The sequence below is a fragment of the Cotesia typhae genome, unplaced genomic scaffold, assembly GCF_013202065.1.
Source record: "Cotesia typhae breed Kobodo isofemale line unplaced genomic scaffold, CoteBio_Ctyphae contig_44, whole genome shotgun sequence".
Lineage (NCBI taxonomy): Eukaryota > Metazoa > Arthropoda > Insecta > Hymenoptera > Braconidae > Cotesia > Cotesia typhae.
In genome coordinates, this window is record NW_027423753.1 from 2,649,026 (window position 1) to 2,669,176 (window position 20,151).

At 35.6% G+C, this 20,151-nt stretch overlaps 1 protein-coding gene across 5 annotated transcripts in view; it reads left to right on the top strand.

Moving 5' to 3' along the window:
- LOC141529080 (Krueppel-like factor 6) overlaps positions 1–20,151 on the top strand; it is a 166,608-nt gene that overhangs the window by 95,875 nt on the left and 50,582 nt on the right. For 2 of the 5 annotated variants that reach the window (XM_074245454.1, XM_074245455.1), the window contains exon 1: positions 19,272–19,903. The exons of the other annotated variants lie outside the window; for them this stretch is intronic. The gene's annotated coding sequence lies outside the window, so the exon portion shown is untranslated. Of the gene's footprint in view, positions 1–19,271; positions 19,904–20,151 lie in introns of those variants that run through there. 5 annotated transcript variants of the gene reach the window in all.

A 20,151-nucleotide genomic window follows, 5' to 3' on the forward strand; every position in this document is an offset into this window, starting at 1 on the left:
TGTAGAATAATAGCTAATAAAAATAAAATTTATCGAACATTTTTATAAATAATGTTTAGGTAATTGCATTAAATTTTCCACCGTAGTAAAAAGTGATAGTACTTTTCTGTATTTTTGTAAATAATTATTAAAAGAATTTTAATTCGATTAGAAATTGGGGAATTTCCTACAATAACTGTTTTTTTTTTACGGTAATTTTTAAAGAACATTTAATTTTTTTTTGTGGACTTATTAAATTTTTAGATTTATTTATTTATTTTTTTTTTTTTTCACTAATTGTAAAAGATTTTAAATATCAATTAAACCTGGAAACAGAAAAAAAACTTAATTAGCGTAGCAAAAATAGTTATCGGAGAGAATTAATTGGTTATGGTTATGGAACATATCCGGTTTAACATACCTGGTGTAAAGTTTTCCATAGTTGGTATAGTACTCTGGAAACTGCAATAGGTGAACTATTGCGATTAACAATTTGTATCAGGAGCAGAGTTGTAGGTTGTAGACTAGGGTGTCGACCACAATGCCAGGAGCTTCCAGAATGTGGATCGTTTCATTATTCAGAGCAGGGCATTCGCTTTGCGGACAGAACGATGTAGGACACACGGTTCTACTCCCAGCTTTTCTTCCCCGTCACCATTTTGTGTCCGTTGGCATTACACACGACAACCATTTTAACAACTAACGGCCCCAAGCTAAATGGTTATCGCATCCGACATTGATAATTAATGTAATGTATCCCAAACCAACTTAGCTTGTCATTGGAATCAATCCAAAATCAAAACTTGATCACACTACAGTGCAGATCCTCAACTCAGTCCCGTAAATCCTTCAAGCTTAGATTTTTTTTTTATTTTAAGTTTAAATTAAAATTTAAATTCATTCTTTACGAGGGACATAAAATTTTATCGCGTATTATGTTATATAATGCTGTGCAAAACCGCTTTATAAAGAGATTATGGTATACAACACAGTTCATTCAACATTTTCATCGCTCTGAAATAATTAAATCCTTAGCCAATTACAATTAGCCTGGTAATGTCTAATAAAAAACTATCCCACAGGCTACGTGATTAAAATCCCGCAACACTGCTATGCGGGACGTCTGAAAAAACAACTGGCTATATACTGAGTCTACCGGCCAGCTGAATATCAAGCTGACGACCGCTGGATTTAATAAGTTACAGTTTTACGTGCCTTACTTTTTTTTATTAGCTATTTGCTGAAAAATAAAAAATTTTCCTGTTAATTTGGTTATTATCTATCACTCAAGATCCTTTCAATACATAAAAAACTGAAAAGGAAATTTTTTTACGTTTTAATATATTTTCATAACTTTCACATTTTCTAACCAATTGCCCTAAGCCCTCATAAAAATTTTTAGTGCTTGAAAAACTGTTTCGAATTTCTTCAAGCAAATCTAAATCCAACAATTCGTTCAAAAGATATTGCAGCTTAAAAAGAGCTTTTCTGAAAAATTCTAAAATTTTTCAGCTCGGAGATAATTTTCCACATTTTTTATTTTTTTACACTAAATAAAAATTAATTTGATCTAGAAAAATTTTACATGGACGTATCAAAAATTTTTTTTCACGGGTAATTTTTCGAATTTGAAGGTAATGGTAATAGCGATAGGATGAGATAGATGATAAATGATGGGTGATAGAGAATCGAAATTCCTCGGTGTATGTTAAAGTTATGCAGATCTCCGAAGGTTCGCGAATAGGTTACGATTTGGTATGCCGAGGTGAGCTGCGGCATTTGATATATTCTATTCCGGGTGATGAGTCGCGATACAGAGGTATGTTGCTGATTCTTCGCATCCTTGGTGCGTTCTTCGCATCCTACTGATATATCTACTGATATATCTACCGACTACCATAAAGTAATCCGATAGATATATCAAATATATATATATATATATATATATATATATATATATATATATATATATATATATATATATATATATGGACGCGAAAGTATTATTTGATTATGTGTAGAGTAGTATAAATATTATGTTTTAATTTGAAGGATGTTCTTTCGAAACTATTGTATGACGATTAAATATAAATCGTGAGGTTTTAATTTGAAATATCTCTCCACTAATCTAAATCTGGGTTTGTTTGACTTTGATCGATCTTCTTTTATGTGCTCAACCCAGTTGTCGAACTTCGTTTTCTATATTCCGTATTTTTCTTCAGCACTAACCATTACATTTCTTTGTCTGATTATCGCGATGTTATTTTCAGTCAATTGCAGGATTTAATTACATTCCGTTGGTTATTGTAAGTGGTTTTGTGTAAAAAAAAATTGTTTGTATCATCAATCCTTAACTTAAAATTTGGAGTATGAAATTTTTAGAGATTTTGGAAACCTAAGCCAGACGACAAATATTATAGAACAAAAATTTTTGCTAAATAATGTAAGATATGGAAAGATTTTAAAGTTCTTACATTTTTTTTTTTTTTTAACAAAAAATTTCTCATTAATTAAACTTAAAGAAGGCTATTTTCATACAAGTGCAAACAAGTAATTAAAAGGTTTCATGTGACCTTCAATAATCATTGAAAATAAATTTCAACATACCAAATTCATTAAATATTTAAATGTTTCATTAATGAACTACCAGTTGTTGACTATAACAATTAATTATAGGGGAGGGTAGGGCAAGACGGCCCACCTCAGCCAGTTTTTATTTTTTTTTACTATCAAGCTTTTTATTATCAAGTGGATTTACTTTTGTCCAACTTTGACTCAATTCACCGGAACTTTTCGAAAGTTCCAAAAAAAAAATTTTTTTTGGGGCAAGATGGTCCACCTCCAAAATATGATGAAAAAATATTAGAAAAATAAATTCTTGGTCAATTTCTGAGGTGGGCCGTCTTGCCCCACCCTCCCCTATATTAAATATTAATTTAAGAACTTTAGTTAAAATAAAGTTATCAACGTTTAATATTCGAAAAAAAAAAAATGTTGAAATCAATTAATAATTAATACTCATAAATCATTCATTTTAGGCAACTACAAATTTTACACTTTTTACAAATTATAATTCGACCTTTTACAATACAAAGAATAAACATCTTACTTTCACACTTCAATACATAAATTATAAATAGAAAAATTCTGAAGGTTATTGTGATCACTCTTAAAATACCCGACTTGTACGATCCGTCAAAACAAACCAGTCAAAACAACCAAAAATCATTGTTAGGTATCCGACCTTTTGCGGTGCTGTGATTGTTGTGGGTTACTTTGCCTCTCATGTTTAGTCACGGATCGCTTACAATTCATTTTAAACCTGTTGATAGATGAAATTTGTTAAATTTATTTTTTTTTTTCGTGTAATTTCAAAAAAAATAAAAACATCAAGTGATTATCACCTACGATTCGCCTTTAAAGGAAGCACAAACGATTAGACAAACAAAAATTTCCAATGCACAAAATTAATTAACTCTCGGAGTTTGCATCAGCTTACAAAAATAGAACTTGGAACTCGTTCTCACCTAAGCTCTCATAAAAAATAATAATATAAAGGAAATGAGAATGACAATACTCATAACGACATTAATGCATGATACACACACAACTTGAGGCTAATTTAAAAATCAATTGCCGCAAATCGATAAGTCTCAGTATCTAACAATCAATAATTCATAGCCTCAGTCACAGTCACAACCACATCTCAGCAATTATAGATAAAGATAACCGGGAATTAAACTATGGTTATAACTTATAAGTATAAACAACCTAATGTTAAGCTAATGATCAATTTAGAGCCGGCGATTAAAATTCTTCCTCCAATTTAAATATAAAGAAAAAAAAAAGCATTTACATTTATATTTATCTATTCATAAATTATATGATTTCACAAAAATTAATCATCAGTTAGTCATCGCTTAGCGTATTCGAAAAATTCAACGACACGATTCGATAATACGACAAACATAGTATGATATAAATAACTCATTCCACCGATGACTGATTAATAATGAAGGTTACGCGTAACAGGAAAAAAAATTTATGAATGAAGAATGAAACAGCATAAATTACAAATAAACTTTTAAAAATATCTTCAACACGTTTTATTTTATTTTATTATTTTTCTACTACATAAGTTATGCATTTGTGTAGAGGGAAAAAAATTATTTAATCAAAAATTTTTCCGATTAACTACCAATAAATTTAATTAAAATTTTTGAGTTATTAAAAAATGTAATTATACATTTTTATTAGCCAACCTTTTTATTGTTTTTCAATAATGTGTTAGCTAATTATTCAAAAGAATTCTTGATGTGTTTTAAAAAAATTCTAAAGGACCTCAACTCATGATTTTATGTAATTATAAAACATTTTTTTCTTACCTTCCCCTCCCCTTTATTTTTGTAAATTTTTTTGGACTTAATTCGAACAAAATATTTAGACCCAAAATTTAAAATTTGAAAAGAATGTCCAGCATTTTTTTTTATGTGTGATAATAGTTAAAATTATATGGATAAATATACAAATATGCTATAGAATAATATCATACATATATGTACATACTACAGCCGGTATCTAATCACGGTCTATAAATAGCCGTCGAGTTTAGCCTTTACATTACTCAATCGTTCGCGATGCAAGGCTGGTATGCTGGTAACATGAACCCGTGGGACGACCTACGATCACATATGTGTGTATGATTCCGACTGTGAGTATGTAGCGTTGTTATGTGCGTGTATGTGTGCGTTATAGCACAGAGTATGATCTTTTGCTTGAGCATCTATCAGTCGACTTTACACTCACACATTCAAAGTCCATCAAGGCACACTCCAGTGTCATTCCTTGACTACTTAAGCGGTCGTTAACTTAATTAACTGACGGACGTGGCTGCGGTCCTCGACTCTATCGTGAAATCCCTATCATGTTGAGAGGAAGAAAAGAGACAGATAATAGAGAAAGTAATATGGATGGAGTATGGATGGATGTAATATAAATTCAGAAAGGGTCCTCGACAACTACTACTGCGTTTTACAAAGGCATAAATGTACTCAAGTGTACGTACAAATTGTCTGTGTGGGTAATAGTCCATTCCAGTCAACTTGATGTTTCCTCTTATGCTTACATCAACTTACGTCAGCGACCGACTCAGTAAACTTTGGTAATTAGTAATTACTAATTACTAATGACCAATCCAAAAAGTTTGGTCACTCCACGCGTCCAATTATTGGAATTTGGAAGGAAAAATCATCAATTTATCGAGCAAAATCGATGACATGCTGTAAATAGTTTGCTTTCAAGCAAAAAACCCACGAAAACTCTTGAGTTTCTAATCCTGTTTGGAGGGAAGTCTTTTCAAAACCTGAATTGATAAAGTCAGAAGTTTAGAAACGGTAAATGCTAACTAGAAACCACAATGTGTAAAAAAGGATGGATGGAAATAGAATAGAAGGTAGAAGGTGTCTTGACTCCAAGTCCTAGATCAGCTGAACAAACAGGATCTCCGTTAAGTATATATTTTGGTTCGTCCAGGTCCGAGGAAACCCTTAAGAAGAGAAAACAAACTTCTGATTCTGGGTTGATTCTTATTCGGGTTGTCCGGGAGGCTAACTCACGAATAGTTAAAATATTTCTGTCTCAAAAAGCTTCTAGCTTCTGCTAGTTTTTCTTCAAGAATCAACACTTTGAATGTATTCCGGAGGAAAGCATTTGAATCTACCTGTTGGATGTTTAATTTAACTTTTTTTTAGAGGCGATTGGTACTTTTAAGGTTTTCTTACACGCGACGGCATCTATGCCGTCATTTAGCTTTCTGGGGCAGAACTCTTTATTGTTTTTACAGTTTTGAGGCTTTAGAGAAATTTTGAATTTTTTCGAGCACAAAATAAATTAATTTTTAAAAATTATCCATAATTAATTTCATGAAATTTTTTAGAGTGATAATTTTATAAGTTTGTTAGAGTTGAGTAATTTTTTGTGCATCAAAAAATTCTTCTAAAGATGAATAATAATGATATTTTTTAAATTGTATTTTTGAATAATTACAGAAAGAATTTTAATTAGATCAGAAATTACGAAAAAAATTTCATGATTATTTTTAAAAAACTTCACAAACTCCACAAAATGTATAAAACTTAAAACTAAAAGTAAAAATTTTTTTTTCAATTCTGAAATAATTTTCCACGGGACACTATTGAAAAAAAAAAAGTCTAGAACTTAATTCAGTCAATTTTCATTAGATTCACGTAAGCAACTGCAAAAGAAATAACAAGTTAAACGGTTAATTTAAAACTGCTGAAACTTATTCAGACAAAAAAAGATATAAATACGTATTCGAGTTCTTAACAGGGTAGCGATTTGCATAAACCGAATCATAATCGGGCTGTATCAAGCCCCCTATATCCAGATTACAGATAATATTAGTTGATACTGCAAAAACGTTGATAAAAAAGACAAAGACCGAGAGAGGCCGTGCTGGAGAGAAAGAGAAAATTTAAAAGGTCAATGAGATTATAATACCAGAGGGGGTTATATTCCCGGTCGATTAAAGCCTCGCTAATATCACCCTTTCCCTTTCGGCGGCTCATACGTTCAAATTTTGAGGACGGTCCGAGCCATTAAAACCGATTAAAGCTTCACTAATTTTCATGTACCGAGCAGAACATCGGTGAACCTTTACCTTTTTCAGCGTAACGAGAACCGGTGATCAATAATGTTAATTATAATTACAATTATAACTGTCTTCTACCGCACTAATACTTATACTAATGTTACTGTAATCCAGAATCAATTAATTTTTTTATTCCTTTATTTGAAATTAATCCTATTACACCCAAATCTTTATAAAAAAAAAAATAACCCTCCATTATTGCAATAATTGTCGAGATTATCCTCAGACGAATAAAATAGTGACATCTTCTTTTAGGAAGGCGAACTAATAACCGTGCATTGATTTTTCTTATTCTTGTACAAATTGTATATATATATAAGATCAACTACTTTATCTTGACGTTTATTTCCATCAGAGAGACACAGAGTTAAATCAGTGTCTTTTTTGCCACTGGGAATTTCAGGCAAAAAATAATATATTTCTTCTTGAGAAGAAATTTACCTTACCACGATATCGTATTTTGTTGGGTGATAAAAAGTCTCATAGAAAACGAGATTTCCCTTAGTTGTTTTACGTCTCTCTTCCGGTGCTTGTTACCACTGAATATAGTTGTTGCTTTTAATTACACGCAATTACTTTCAGTTGAGAAGAAGAAGTAGTAGTAACTTAGTCGTTTTCCACCAAAAAGTACTATGTTTTACTTCAAAGTCGTTAGAGCTGAAATTTATGACAAATTTTCTGTCAGTTAGAACTTCTTTATATTATAATGACGATATTAAGCTCTAATGACATGTTATACTGTAGATAAATAGCCAATAGTCCGTAATTTTATAGTTTCAACTGTGTTGAGCCAGAAACGAGACGTCATGAATGTAGACTATTTAATTTGAGACTCCGTGGTTGAGATTGCGACACCATTCAAGATGGAAATGACATTGTATGTTACAACATTTCACATATATTGCGGTGATAAACCTTTGAATTGATAGTTACACTTAATTAGTTCTACAATGTGACCTCGCAATGAGATAATTTAGAGTTTTGTTATCAATGTTAAGCTTTAATTGGTGAAATTGTTCAAGAAATCTTTCCTTGATACAGAAAGTTGGAGATTTTATTTAGAAATCTGAACAAAATCATAATTTTTGACATCCAAAAACGCTCTCAATTATAAATCCATCATTTAGAACCATAAAGTTACAAATTTCGAAGTTTTGATCAAAATTTGAACTCAAATTTTGTTTAAATTTTTCAAACTCAAAAAATCGGCACAAATTGCTTGCAATTGAATGTAAAAATGTAATCATTCGAAAATTTTGTTCGCTCCTATTAAAGTATCGATAAAAAACAATTAATTTTTATATCTCTGATATTATACATGATTTTATATCGATACTACAGTAGAACGATTCATGAGTTAAATCTCTGGTTATTTTATTTAAATGTTAGCTATTAAAATGTTAAATGTGTGTGACTGTTGTCCGTGTTGTTATTCAATAAAATGTGTTCTGCAACATGGATGTATAAATCTTTTAAATTACAGAAATAACTTGATGAATTGGGAGATATTAAATTATTTTTAGCCATAATAAGATCAAAATTAAAGCATAAAACCGTGGTTATCACGAGCATAGATTTTATTGTTGTTGTTGTTGTTGTTGTTGTTGTTGTTGTTGCTACTGCTTCTGGTGCATATTGCAAACTTTTCATTGTTTTTATTAAATCCATCCAGTGGATGGGATCGGTATTGGAGCCATTTGTATAGCCATTACGAGGACACATTGTAAGCATTAAACGAATAGAAGAGAATGTAGCTGTTAGCGTTAAAAAAATAACCGCAGATTTTTATCAGTTTACTATCATGTTTGTTTGTCTGTTTGCTTGTGCATATATGTGAATATTCAGGAGTTGGCTCAATATCTACCGGAATATTACCGCTAAATTCGGCTCACAATCCTCAATTGTATCCAAATATAAATATAAATAAATGTATATCTAGATAAAATGCTAAATGCCGATGATAAATCGCTGAAATTCGAGTTGAATTATTTAAAAAAAAAGTATTATTATTCTCAATGATAAAAGTCAATAGGAAGTGAGACAGCAGAACATTGTGCCAGGTAGCGTTCAATGAATGGAACTCTGTAGGGATGAGTCTGAATTGAATGACGTCTGACTAGACACCGAATATATCTACGTTTCTTCCGGGGAAGCATCGGCTCGACGAGTGTATTGTGTTGCACTGTGAATACAGGGGTGGCATCCAAAGAAGGGGAAAGGTGATGCGGGAGGGTAACACTGAGTTGAGAGAAAGGTCGAGCCAAGACAAAGCTTCGTTCGACGGGTTTGAGTTTCTGGTAGGGACATGTCTGACAATAAGGTGTCGCTGAGAAGACTCCTGGAGATTCAAATGGTGGTTTCTTCGTCTTGTCATTCCTTTTCCTTGCCTCTCCATTGATGCCTCTACCTCCTAACTTGGGTTAATTTTCATCCGGGAAATCAACGAGTCCCTCTGTACTATAAATCCCCTGGTGGTGCTTTGCCGTGCACAATCGTCTCTCTCAAAGAATCCACTTTTTCTTGGGCCTAAAGTTTATAACTCTATTTTCCAGCTCGGTGAATTAACAGCAAAGTAAAGGGTGTACATGGAGGATAGAATACTTTATTACCAATGTAGAATGGTAATCATTGCTATGTGAGATAGTAAAGAGGATTCTTCTAAAAGAATATCATGAATTCTATTCTCCGCAGTATCATTGACAATTTTGTTAAAAGTAAGGCTGTTTAGTGTTTATTTAAAATGCTAAACAATACAATTTACTTTTCTCCATGTAGGAAATGGAAACTGTGATAAATTGAGGTGTTAAACTGTCGGATCAATGTGAAATTTCATAAAAAACATTTAAAAGGTTTCACTACGGCTCGAACACATTTTTTGATGGGGACATTTAGCAGTAGTCGGGTTGATGAAGATGTTATTGCGTCTGGAGGAGCAATAGCGTACCCTGAAATGGCACTTGTACGCTGTAAGGTACTGTCTTGTCTTGCTGAATCTGCGAGGACGTTTTGCAAGCGTGATAAAGAGTAGAGTTACAGCCTTGTCCGTGCCAACAAGCTGGTTGTGTTGGAACGTGCTTAAATGTAGTTGTTGCTAAAGAGACATGAGGTTAGAGTTGTGTAGGGTAAATCGAGGAAATCAAGACAAAAAAGAGAGAGAGAGAGAGAGAGGTAAATCATTCTACTCCTATCCATCTCTTTTTGCTGTCCCTACAGTGTCCAACATCAACGAGCACCTCGAACTCATTCTCTTGTTACTAGATTCGCGAGGGTCGTAACAGAACTTTGTGAGAAAGTTAGCGCCGAGTTTGAGTTCCGTATGGCTTCCTAGAAAGCTCCTCCTGCTGATAGGGTCTCTCAGGACCTTAAAGAAAATACGAATAAGAGTTTCTTTTCTACCCTATTTCTATTCTCCCTCAAACAACTTCTCCAGCGTCTCTACCACCAGCTGAACTTCTATTAAATCCAATAATGCCAATAAAATCTTTTCCGAGTTACGCTTTTTTCAGCCTTACACAACAAACGTCGTTAACAATGTTACCCTTGTTTTGTTAAACGCAGTATCAACTTAACTTTTTACCAACACTTACTGTTATTACAATAAAACAATCCGTAAAAAATATTTCGATGTGGCTAGTGATTTTTTTTAATAACCTCCTTTTTTAATTGTTTGTTTCAGGTGAGTGATGTCAAACGTCTCTGTTCTCCGTTTTCTCTTTTCCGGAATTCAGTAAGTAACTAGATAGATGAAATACGATGGAAGGGTAAGAGGATGGACGATCTACCACAGTCGAGGATTGGAGACGAACATAGCATAGAGCAGAGAGTAATCAGGACTCAGCAGCAGTAGTACATTGAGTGTCGAAGAATGCTTGAGGCACGTGGTTAACTCCAAACTAATCCTCCTCTTATTGAGACGAGGCGCTGCACTGAGTACCCCGGTGATTCTGTGTGTGTATTAACCAGCGAGTCCATAGTAAGCCCAAACCTGGGAAAATGAAACTATTGAACCCTTTTAGAGTGTAGGACGAATAAGCTACCGGGTGGCCTATTCAGAATCCATTCTAGGGCAATGAAATTCTCGTTCACACCAACAATTGTGAATGGACCGCTTACCAGTCTCCAGTTTCCAATCTCTGGTCTGTAAAACCGCGAATATAAAACTTACGAGAATAGACCCGGGATCCATGGATTTTTATAACCACCTAGATGTAACCAGTCCAACCGACGATTAATTAATTAATTAGAACATAATAATTAGCTGAACGATAACGGATGATCGATAATCAGATAGTCTCATCGGCAGATCACTTGATCTAGTTCCCAAAGCATCTAGCAGCAACATGATAGGATGATAGCATCCCATGCTCGGAGCTACGTGTCTCACGTCGTCAATTCAAACTCATGATTCGTCGCACTGCGTCATCGCAAATAGCGTAGCAGAAGCATCAGAGCCGGGTATACATATGCGACCTCGTCATCCCTGTGTCATCATCAATACCCGTCCCTTCGGCTCCCCTTTGTCCTCTTGTCCTTAGTTTTGCTCGGTGGTATCTCCCCCTGTGACCCTCGATCTCCACTCGCAACCGCGATTCATCGTCATCGTGTTGTGTGTATCCCACTGCGGATGAGTGCAAGGGAAGAGAGGAGAAGAGAAGGAGAATACGATCAGACAAGTGTGCATTCGCCATTCTGCATCACCGATCGAACTCCACACTACACTCTCTGTCACGTACAGAGCAGGCCGTTTGTCGCTTGCCCTCCTCTCTGCTCCTCAATTTACTCTCTGATGTAGTTCCACATTCACCCAACACATTACACACATCGTGCACCGTCCAACGCACACTGGCAACAGTAATCCCCAGATTTGATCATATTTCATTTTGGTTGTAGCACCAACACACACTTGTCATCTGATTATTGATAAGATTTAATATTTAATCGCTTTTATTTACCATTCAGATGATTGTCATTGTTGCTCCAGATCATCCCAATTGAATTGTTCCAAGTGATTATGTCTTGTTTTCTTCGATAAAACATGCGAAATTTGGAACTAAAAAGCTTCACGGCTTGCTAAGGCCGGCAACTTTTCGGCTTTCTTCTACCAAGTGGATACTTTTAACTACGAAAGACTCGGAGGCTCTATAGCCTCTATAGCCTCCATCACCGTCGTCAAGATAAGCCCGATGAAAGGCGCGAGTTGACTAATTACGTTACGCGCACTGTCTTGTAGAACCCCACCGCCAGCAACATTTTACAACTTGTCCAATTAATTATTCCGCAAGATTTCTTCCTGTGATTTAAATACCATTTTATACTTTCACCATTATCTATAATCTTCCTTTGAATTTAAAATTACTTGTCTGGTCCTTGTCACACAAATTCCATTTAAAAAATTATGTCACCCCTAGTTTATCAAAATCAGTCTAGTTCACAATGATAAGAGTGATTGATGTCTCAGATATGTTTGCAGATATTTAATATTTTCGAGCGTGATGATAAGCGAATTTATCCTGAGATATTACACGGGGTTCGTATATGGCTCAGTCAATAACCAAACGTCACAGTCACGGTAGATGACGCGACCTTTTATAGCGAGCAATATTAGGTGATTGAGAAAATTGTGGATTGAAGAGTATAATCGGGCTAATATCATACGGTCTTTATGTTGGATGAAAGAGTGACAAGGATGGGATGATGTGACGAAGGTATGAACTGGAATCCCTTTTCACATCCAAGGGTTTTAATTTTCAGTTCATTTTTCAAGAAAGCTAGTCCTGTATAAACTTAAACCCATCACAACCCTCCAACCGTTCTTGGATATCGCAAAAATAAGCCTTCATTCCTTCGGTGATATGACGAAGTGAACGGTTCGTGTGCACACAATTTTGGCTGAAAGAATTCAGAGCTAGACTCATTCGAGCAAAATAAATTAGACGATGGTTGTCATGAAGCAAGTCATGCAGAACAGGACAGTTTTATACATTGCGTGGAACTCAGCTAGCAAGTTAAGGTTACTCGACAATTCCGTGCCGCGATGTTAAGATAAAGATAGAGACAAGTTCGTCTTAGTCTTGTCGTAGTGCAGTTAACGAGACAATTGTAGATGAATCGGCATACACGCGTATAAGCAGACTGTCGTAGGCGGTGATCCATGATTACCCATCATTTCTCTTAGCTCTTTTTGGTCTATTTTCTTACTTTTTATTTTTATTTTTAGGTTTATTTTCTTTCATCATCATGATTTCTCTTTGGCGAACCTTCCACGCCTTTTCATCGTTACACTCGTGTTCCTTATGAATTATGGAAATTAATACACTTGAGTTGGCAAACTCTCCGTTAATTCGTTCTCCTTGAGCCTGCTCTTTTGCATTCCACCTCTTTTTACTATTTATTTTATAGAGTTTCTCACTCCTAGGCTTGAACTCGCTTTTCCACATCCAAGAACTAGTTAACTTCCATTCATTTTTCTCTGACAATTAATGAAGCAAGCCATAAGTTGAGATTACCAATCTGCGGGTGTGAAACCAGAAGAGCTAGCTAACTACTCCAGAGATATTTTGCTACATATGAATCAATTTGAAAAACAATTTGATTAACAAAAAACGATTGGTCATTCTGAATAAAAGCGAATCGCTAATGGCCCAAATGTTTTTTTTTTTTTTTACTTTATTTATTATTTTCTCTTTCCTGAATTAATGTACCGTATGAAATGGTAACCAGTATTGTGCTTTCGATTCAGAGGCATGTAATTTACTACGTGGATATTAATTCGGTTAAAAATTGTTTTTCGGGGATCCACCGCTAATGGAAGTTCTGATGTTTTTGATAATACTTTTAGTGAGGCTTTCGAATTCGAACAAAAAATTAACGACCATGAGTGTTTTTCGCCCTCGTCATCGTGATATTATATGCCGCTCAATATTGTCAACGAATAATAAAAGCGGTTGCTCTGTAAACAGAGTGTGTGTATGTGTCTGTGTTTGAGTACGCAACATTTCGAGAACATAATAAAATTCATAGCCTTTTATTGGAGATGCATATGCGAAACTGCAAAGGCGCGAGAACAAGACACTTGAAAACTTGTTGGAATACGTGCTATATTGAGTTGTGTAAAAGTATAAGTGTTCGTGCATGTAATACTGGAGTTTTGTCACCCCTTCATCTCATTGTTTGCCACCAACACCAAAAAGGGTCGTTGAGACGCCTGTAATGATAACTTGTTCACTCTATCAGCCATTAAAATTTAATTGTGATGTTTTTAAGTCAAGAAGGGGTTCCAAGGATGGGGATAACTCATAAACAGGGGTTCTACAAGAGCTCACTTCACTTGGTCTCTTTGTCAGAGTGCTTCTATGTTTAAAACTGCTCAATTCTTTCATCATTTTCGCTCTAGTGCAAACATCAAAGGAAAAAATAACACAATTAATTCAATTACAAATGTCAAGACTGCCTGAAATTTCGATCCAGGTCGCAATTAATCCCCTACCATTCCTTCTAGAAGGCTGAAACTGTTTCACTGCAATCTCAAAGCGATAATATCAGGTCAAGACTATAAACTCCAAGTGAATTTTGACTGTGAATGCACAATAAATACTCCAGCCAGCTTCTCCATTGTTTAAAACGTCTATCTCAGTTATATGTGGTCGTCTGGACTGTTATTGCTGCTGCCAACCCAGTCTTCTCTCGAATAAAATTCATTTTTTAGCTGCCTAACGATACAACACGTATAGAAGATGGCAAAAAACAAGAGGTAATAAAAATTCCTTTTTTGCTGGCGCTGTCCGCCAAATTTGTTCACGCTCGGAAAAACTTTTACCAACTTTTATAAAAGATTATATTCGACTGACTAAAGAGGGATGAATGCCACTAGTTTTCTGCGTTGATTTTTTATTTTACTATAACTGCTATAAAGATATTGTTGGATACTTTTGCTTGGATCTTTAAAATACCTCGTGCTTCTTATTGTATTGTATGATCGGCATTTCATTCTTTCCTTTCATTTTCTGAAGGTAACTTTTAATAATAAAAACATTAGTCAAGTTAACCCAAAGAAACTTTATACAAGAATACTGTCAATAACAACAATAGTATCATGAAAATCAATACAGTCGCTGAGGCATTGTAGATACTCGACATAAAACGCAAACGTTGAAGAATCACCCACCCTCTTTCTCCATACTTTCACAAGTTTTGACTCTAAGTCTTGATATGTAGCCTTAAGAATCCTCAGATTTCAAATTAAGGAAAATTTCAAATACTTTCTTGCTAAGTTTAAACTCTCAACACAGCCTCCGTTCTGATATGCATCATTTTTCCCCGACTCTCGGTTCACCTTTTTTCCTACAAAGTTGTTTCTCAGCGTCGCTCTGGTTCCAAATTGCGGTCTTCTCGATGCACTCACCCTCCAAGAGCTTCCTCCTCCTCCTCCTCCTTTTTCTCCTGGTATTTAAACTTTCGGAATTGAAATTGTTTTCGATATCCAGGTGAGTGCTCTCCAAAGACGACGCCTCGGAAATTGCCATTCAGGGTTCTATCCCACTTGTAAAATTTACTTTTGTTCATCCCACAACTTCCCTAAAACTAATCCTTAACTAAAAAACCCGCTTAAATTCAGTTCATCATCTTAATTGGTCCATTTTCACAAAATCTTACACCTTAGAACTTTGGCGTCTCAATCCCAGCCAAGACTTATCTAAACGGTCGCTTTACAACCGAATACAGACAAAAGTCCCAGCCTCAGACAAAGCGTTAAAACTTTTCATATGCATCACGTATGCATAATCTACGTAACCATGTGTCTTACATTCGCGATAACTTAAACTATTTAAAAGTACGTTTCTCTTTTCCGCTCCTCTCACATCTCAACCCGTTTCATGGTTCGCGACAATAATTAAGTGATTTACGGGGCATTTGCGTGTGGATAAGTTCTTTTCATTTTTTTTTCTCATTCAACATTTTACGCTGCTCATTGTTCAAAAGTTTTAATGCAAAACGTGTTTTCCAATCGCACGTACTGCTCCTTCATTATTTCCAATGTAGGTTGATCGCCGCTCTCCCCTCTTCTCTGTTGATACGGCATTTGTTGTTTCTTCAGCAAACTTGGCTTCTTTTCACATACCAAGCATAATAATACGCTGGAAAATACGTGTCGTTGAATACACCACACACGTTTTTTTTTTTTTTTTTACATAAAAAGTCAGTCATCGATCCTCCATCATCAATTAATTCATCAATCATCAATCATCCAGCCCCAACGCTGCTATTTTTTCAACCCAATAACCAATCAATAAACAACATCATCGCCGTTATTACGGAACATTATTAATTCATGAAAAGTATGGTTAAACCAGCCAGGATTTTCCCCGATAAAAAATAATTAATTCAAAACAACCCATGTCCCATGAAGTTAATAACTAAAGTTACACCACGACCAGCATCAGCCAAGTCCAATTTGGTTGTATTCCAGCGTATACTTGCACTACCAGCGAGTCGCGTATAAATAACTAATCTCAAATCCCGGCATATCGAGAAAACTTTGATCAGTTTGCGGGACGCGAGGTTCTCCCCTTACGCTTCACTGCCCTCTTCACCACGTTCCCTCATCCTCGCCTTGCCTTCTCGTTCCATGGGACCCTCGACATGCATACTTTATGTGGTTACATCAAGTACGCAAAGTTTCACCGTCACGGCTCAATAGCTCTCACTCTCCTCCGACACACTGTATTACGCTTCGGCTCCGTCTCTCTCACTCCCAACTTTTTATAGCTCCCTCCTTTTTCTTTTCCGTTACCTTGACTAGCCGCTCACTTCTTCCTAGCCGCGAAAGTGTAAACATCATGTTTCCTTAATCTTTATACTCTCTCTACACCCACAAATATATAATACAACAACTACGTGTTGGCTGAATGAAGCGTGCTAACGTACGTTGTTGACTATTCTTTCATGAAAAATTCTTGTTAGATGGATAGGACAGTCTAACTAGCTGAATAATGAAATCATGCGTGAGTTGTCATAATATCAACACCAAAAAGTTTATGTTTGATTAAATAGAGAGAACCTTTAGACTGCTGCATCTGTTGACACTAAAAGACTAATCACTGATTCAGAAAATAAAGTCTCTATTCCTGCCTTGATATTCCTCTTGATACATCTGCTCTTTTGCAACTGAAACATCCAACATAGAAAGTTAATGAACGCCGTCTATAGAGTTTAAATGAAAATATTAAGTCAAAGGTCAACATTATAGCAGCAGTGACGTTCATTGCAGCATACAGGCCAAATTCGGACTAGCTTTTCTTCCTCGTCACGTTGGCTTCATAAGACTGTCGTGGATGAGTTTATTAAGTCAAGCCGTGACTCGCCTTATTTTTAGAGTCTCGTTTCGCTTCACCCTAAAGCAAGTTTCCACCAGGATGCAGAGGAAACTCTTTCCAACCACCACTCTCTTTTTCTTCTTCTTCTTCTCTTCTAGCGAAAGGGGGTGACCATCACTATGTCGGAGTGTGCCGACCGTAAATTCATATCTCGAATAATTTTCACCCGGTGGCCGGTGCAGAGACCACCATCAGAGGCTGGTTTTGGCTCACAGCCAGCGGCTCTCGTAACTTTCTCTTCTCTCGACGATCCATCTCCATCTTGCATACCTTTTCTTCTTTCAGATCCTTGCCGGTCTTCTCGGTAAACTGCATGCACACATTTTATCACCGTACATATTCAACCATATATTAACTTTTAAAACATTTAGCTACACGCTTTAATCACTTGTTCAGCTAATTCCTCAATTACCATCTTCTTTTTCTTCTCACAAATTAAACTCTTGCCTGAGGAATAAATCCATTAATAAATACATAAATAAATATATAAATTTATTCCAGAATTCTTTAAATTCGTGTATCAACAATTTTTTATGCTCTTTGTCTTTGTTTTTTTTTTTTTTTTTTCACTTTCTCTTTGCCGTATATATTTCTTGTTATTCTTCCGTCTCTTTGTTTGTGCTTTTCATTCCCGAAGTACAACCGAGCTTGGAACTCGTTTCACACACAAAGCACGAGTGAAATGCAAACATACGAGACGTAAGGAGAAGAAAGAGGAGGAGAATGAAGAGGATGAGGAGGCTGGGAACAAGCTCAGAGGACTCGAAGAGCTGCTGCACTGAGAAAAGTACGTCACAGGGTTGTGCTGATACATACACTTCTCTAACGACAAAAAGCTCCTCGCTGTTTAAAGTGAAATAGTAGTAAGACAAACGGTAACCACAAAAAGTATAAATTTATGGAAAAACGCCCAAGCAGTTATGTACATATACGTTTAAATTTAAACTGAACAACATTTTCACGGATGCCAACTACCAAAAAAAAAACTAATGAAAATCACAATTTATCCAACTTTTATTAACGTCGAGAATGATGAATGCCGAAATTTTTATCGCCGATCAATTACAGCTTTCGTCCACATGATGAATTTCTTCCCCTCATCAAGAAAACCAGTGACATATCTCGTTATTGGACGAGGAAACTGAGTCTTTAGAAAAATGAAAATCCCTCAGGAAGACGCATAGCTGCTGGATGTACAAATATATATATATATATATTTATATATATATATATATATTCCCGGATCCTGTCCGATCGGCAATATGGGTTGCGTCAAGGGCAGAACGGAAGAAAGGAAAGAAAAGAAATAGAAGGGACTAAGCAGGAGAAACAGCCCCTTTGGGAGGCCCCTTGGACGTAGTCACTAGGATATTAGTATTCCGCGAACGGTACAGGGAACCTCGGTGGTGTTTCCGGCGCGTGCATATGAGCCCGATTCTTTTATCCTTATTTTATTCTTCCCTCGGTCGACTAGCTGCGTGAACTACCGTGACTATGACAGGAAAAAGGGAATGGGAAAACGCGGCTTAAATATAAAATGGCCTACTCGCTGCGAAAATTCTCGCTTCATACCGAAGGACACGAAAAGAAGCTTCTATATCCTAGCTGTTCTTCTATTCTTGTCCGGACGGAAGTATCAGAATGTACGACGCTTTTAGAATATTGTAAGAGATCCATGTACAACTAAAGATCTTTTGAAAAACTCTATGGCCATATTAGGCTTGTTAATTGAAGAATTTACATTCTATCCTGTGAAAAAAAATTATTATTTTGGTCCGAGAAGTCATATTAAAAATTATAAACTAAAAAAAAAATTTTTTTTGGTGTGACCTATTTTTATATCAGGAAATGTCAGGAAATATCAAAAATTATAAATAGCCTCCTGCGAATACAATCGAGATCATTACATCAGAAGGTAGTTTGCATACTAATGATCCAGAGAGTCTATCTGAGACTGAATTCTATAGATTCGATTACGAGTCGTGTCGCGCGAATGGGCTTAATGACATTTGCTAGGCGATACTTGCAGGATGAGTCTATTACGAAATATCTATCCCTGTCTATCTATCTATCCGTATGTAGATAGATATATGAGCACACAACCATACATTACATTAATATCAAGACGAGATATGTGTGCACAGAATGGGCGTAGGTATACATAGAAGGTAATAATACGCGCGCTATTCCACAGGGGGCCAATGATGAGATAGCACACGGCATACAATCGGTCTCATCTCTCTGGAGATCTCTTGCAACCCGTGATCCTGGAAATGCCAGCCGACATATAGTCTCGAGAGATCGATCGTTACCTTGGCTTCAAAATTTCAATCTTCTTCCTTATTCCACCAGCTCTAGCTTCTAACTTCTCTTTCTTGTCACTTGTATGAGTAATACATCATCCTCATGCTAATGCTTAACTTTAGATCCAGCAAAACAACACATTTGCCCACTGAATAAAAAGTAATTGTTCTGACTGATGGAAATTGACTACGTGATTACTCTATCCAGCAACATATCAAGTACCGAGAAACAAGAAGAGAATCACATGTAATGACATCAACAGGGCTCCAATCCGTATACCCTTTAGTACTCTTCATCTCTCGAGATCCACTGGATTCCGTGGTGGAATTCGAAATCTCTCTCTCCAAACCTAGTTTGCATATTAACGATTAACCGATCCTCTATTCAAGGTAGATCCACATCCACAGTTACAATCCACATCTACATCCACATCCACATGGTGTCTCTGCTGCACGGCTTATCTCCTCATCTCTCTTCATCCCTTCAATAGACCCATCCGCTGACGACACTCCTGATTCCAGCATATGCCGACGATTTTCCATCCGAGCGTCAAATTTGACTCTCTAGCACCCTATGGGTATGGTAATAATAATAATAATAATAATAATAATAATAATAATAATAATAATAATAATAATAATAATAATAATAATAATAATAATAATAATAATAATAATAATAATAATGATAATAATGATAGTATTAAATGTTGATGTTGGCGTTGATGCATCTGTACTGTAACCCTCGAATTTCTCTTGTACGCATCAGTACATTTGTCGAATGCTTGTGTGTATATTGTCATGGTTATATTTGGATACAAACTGA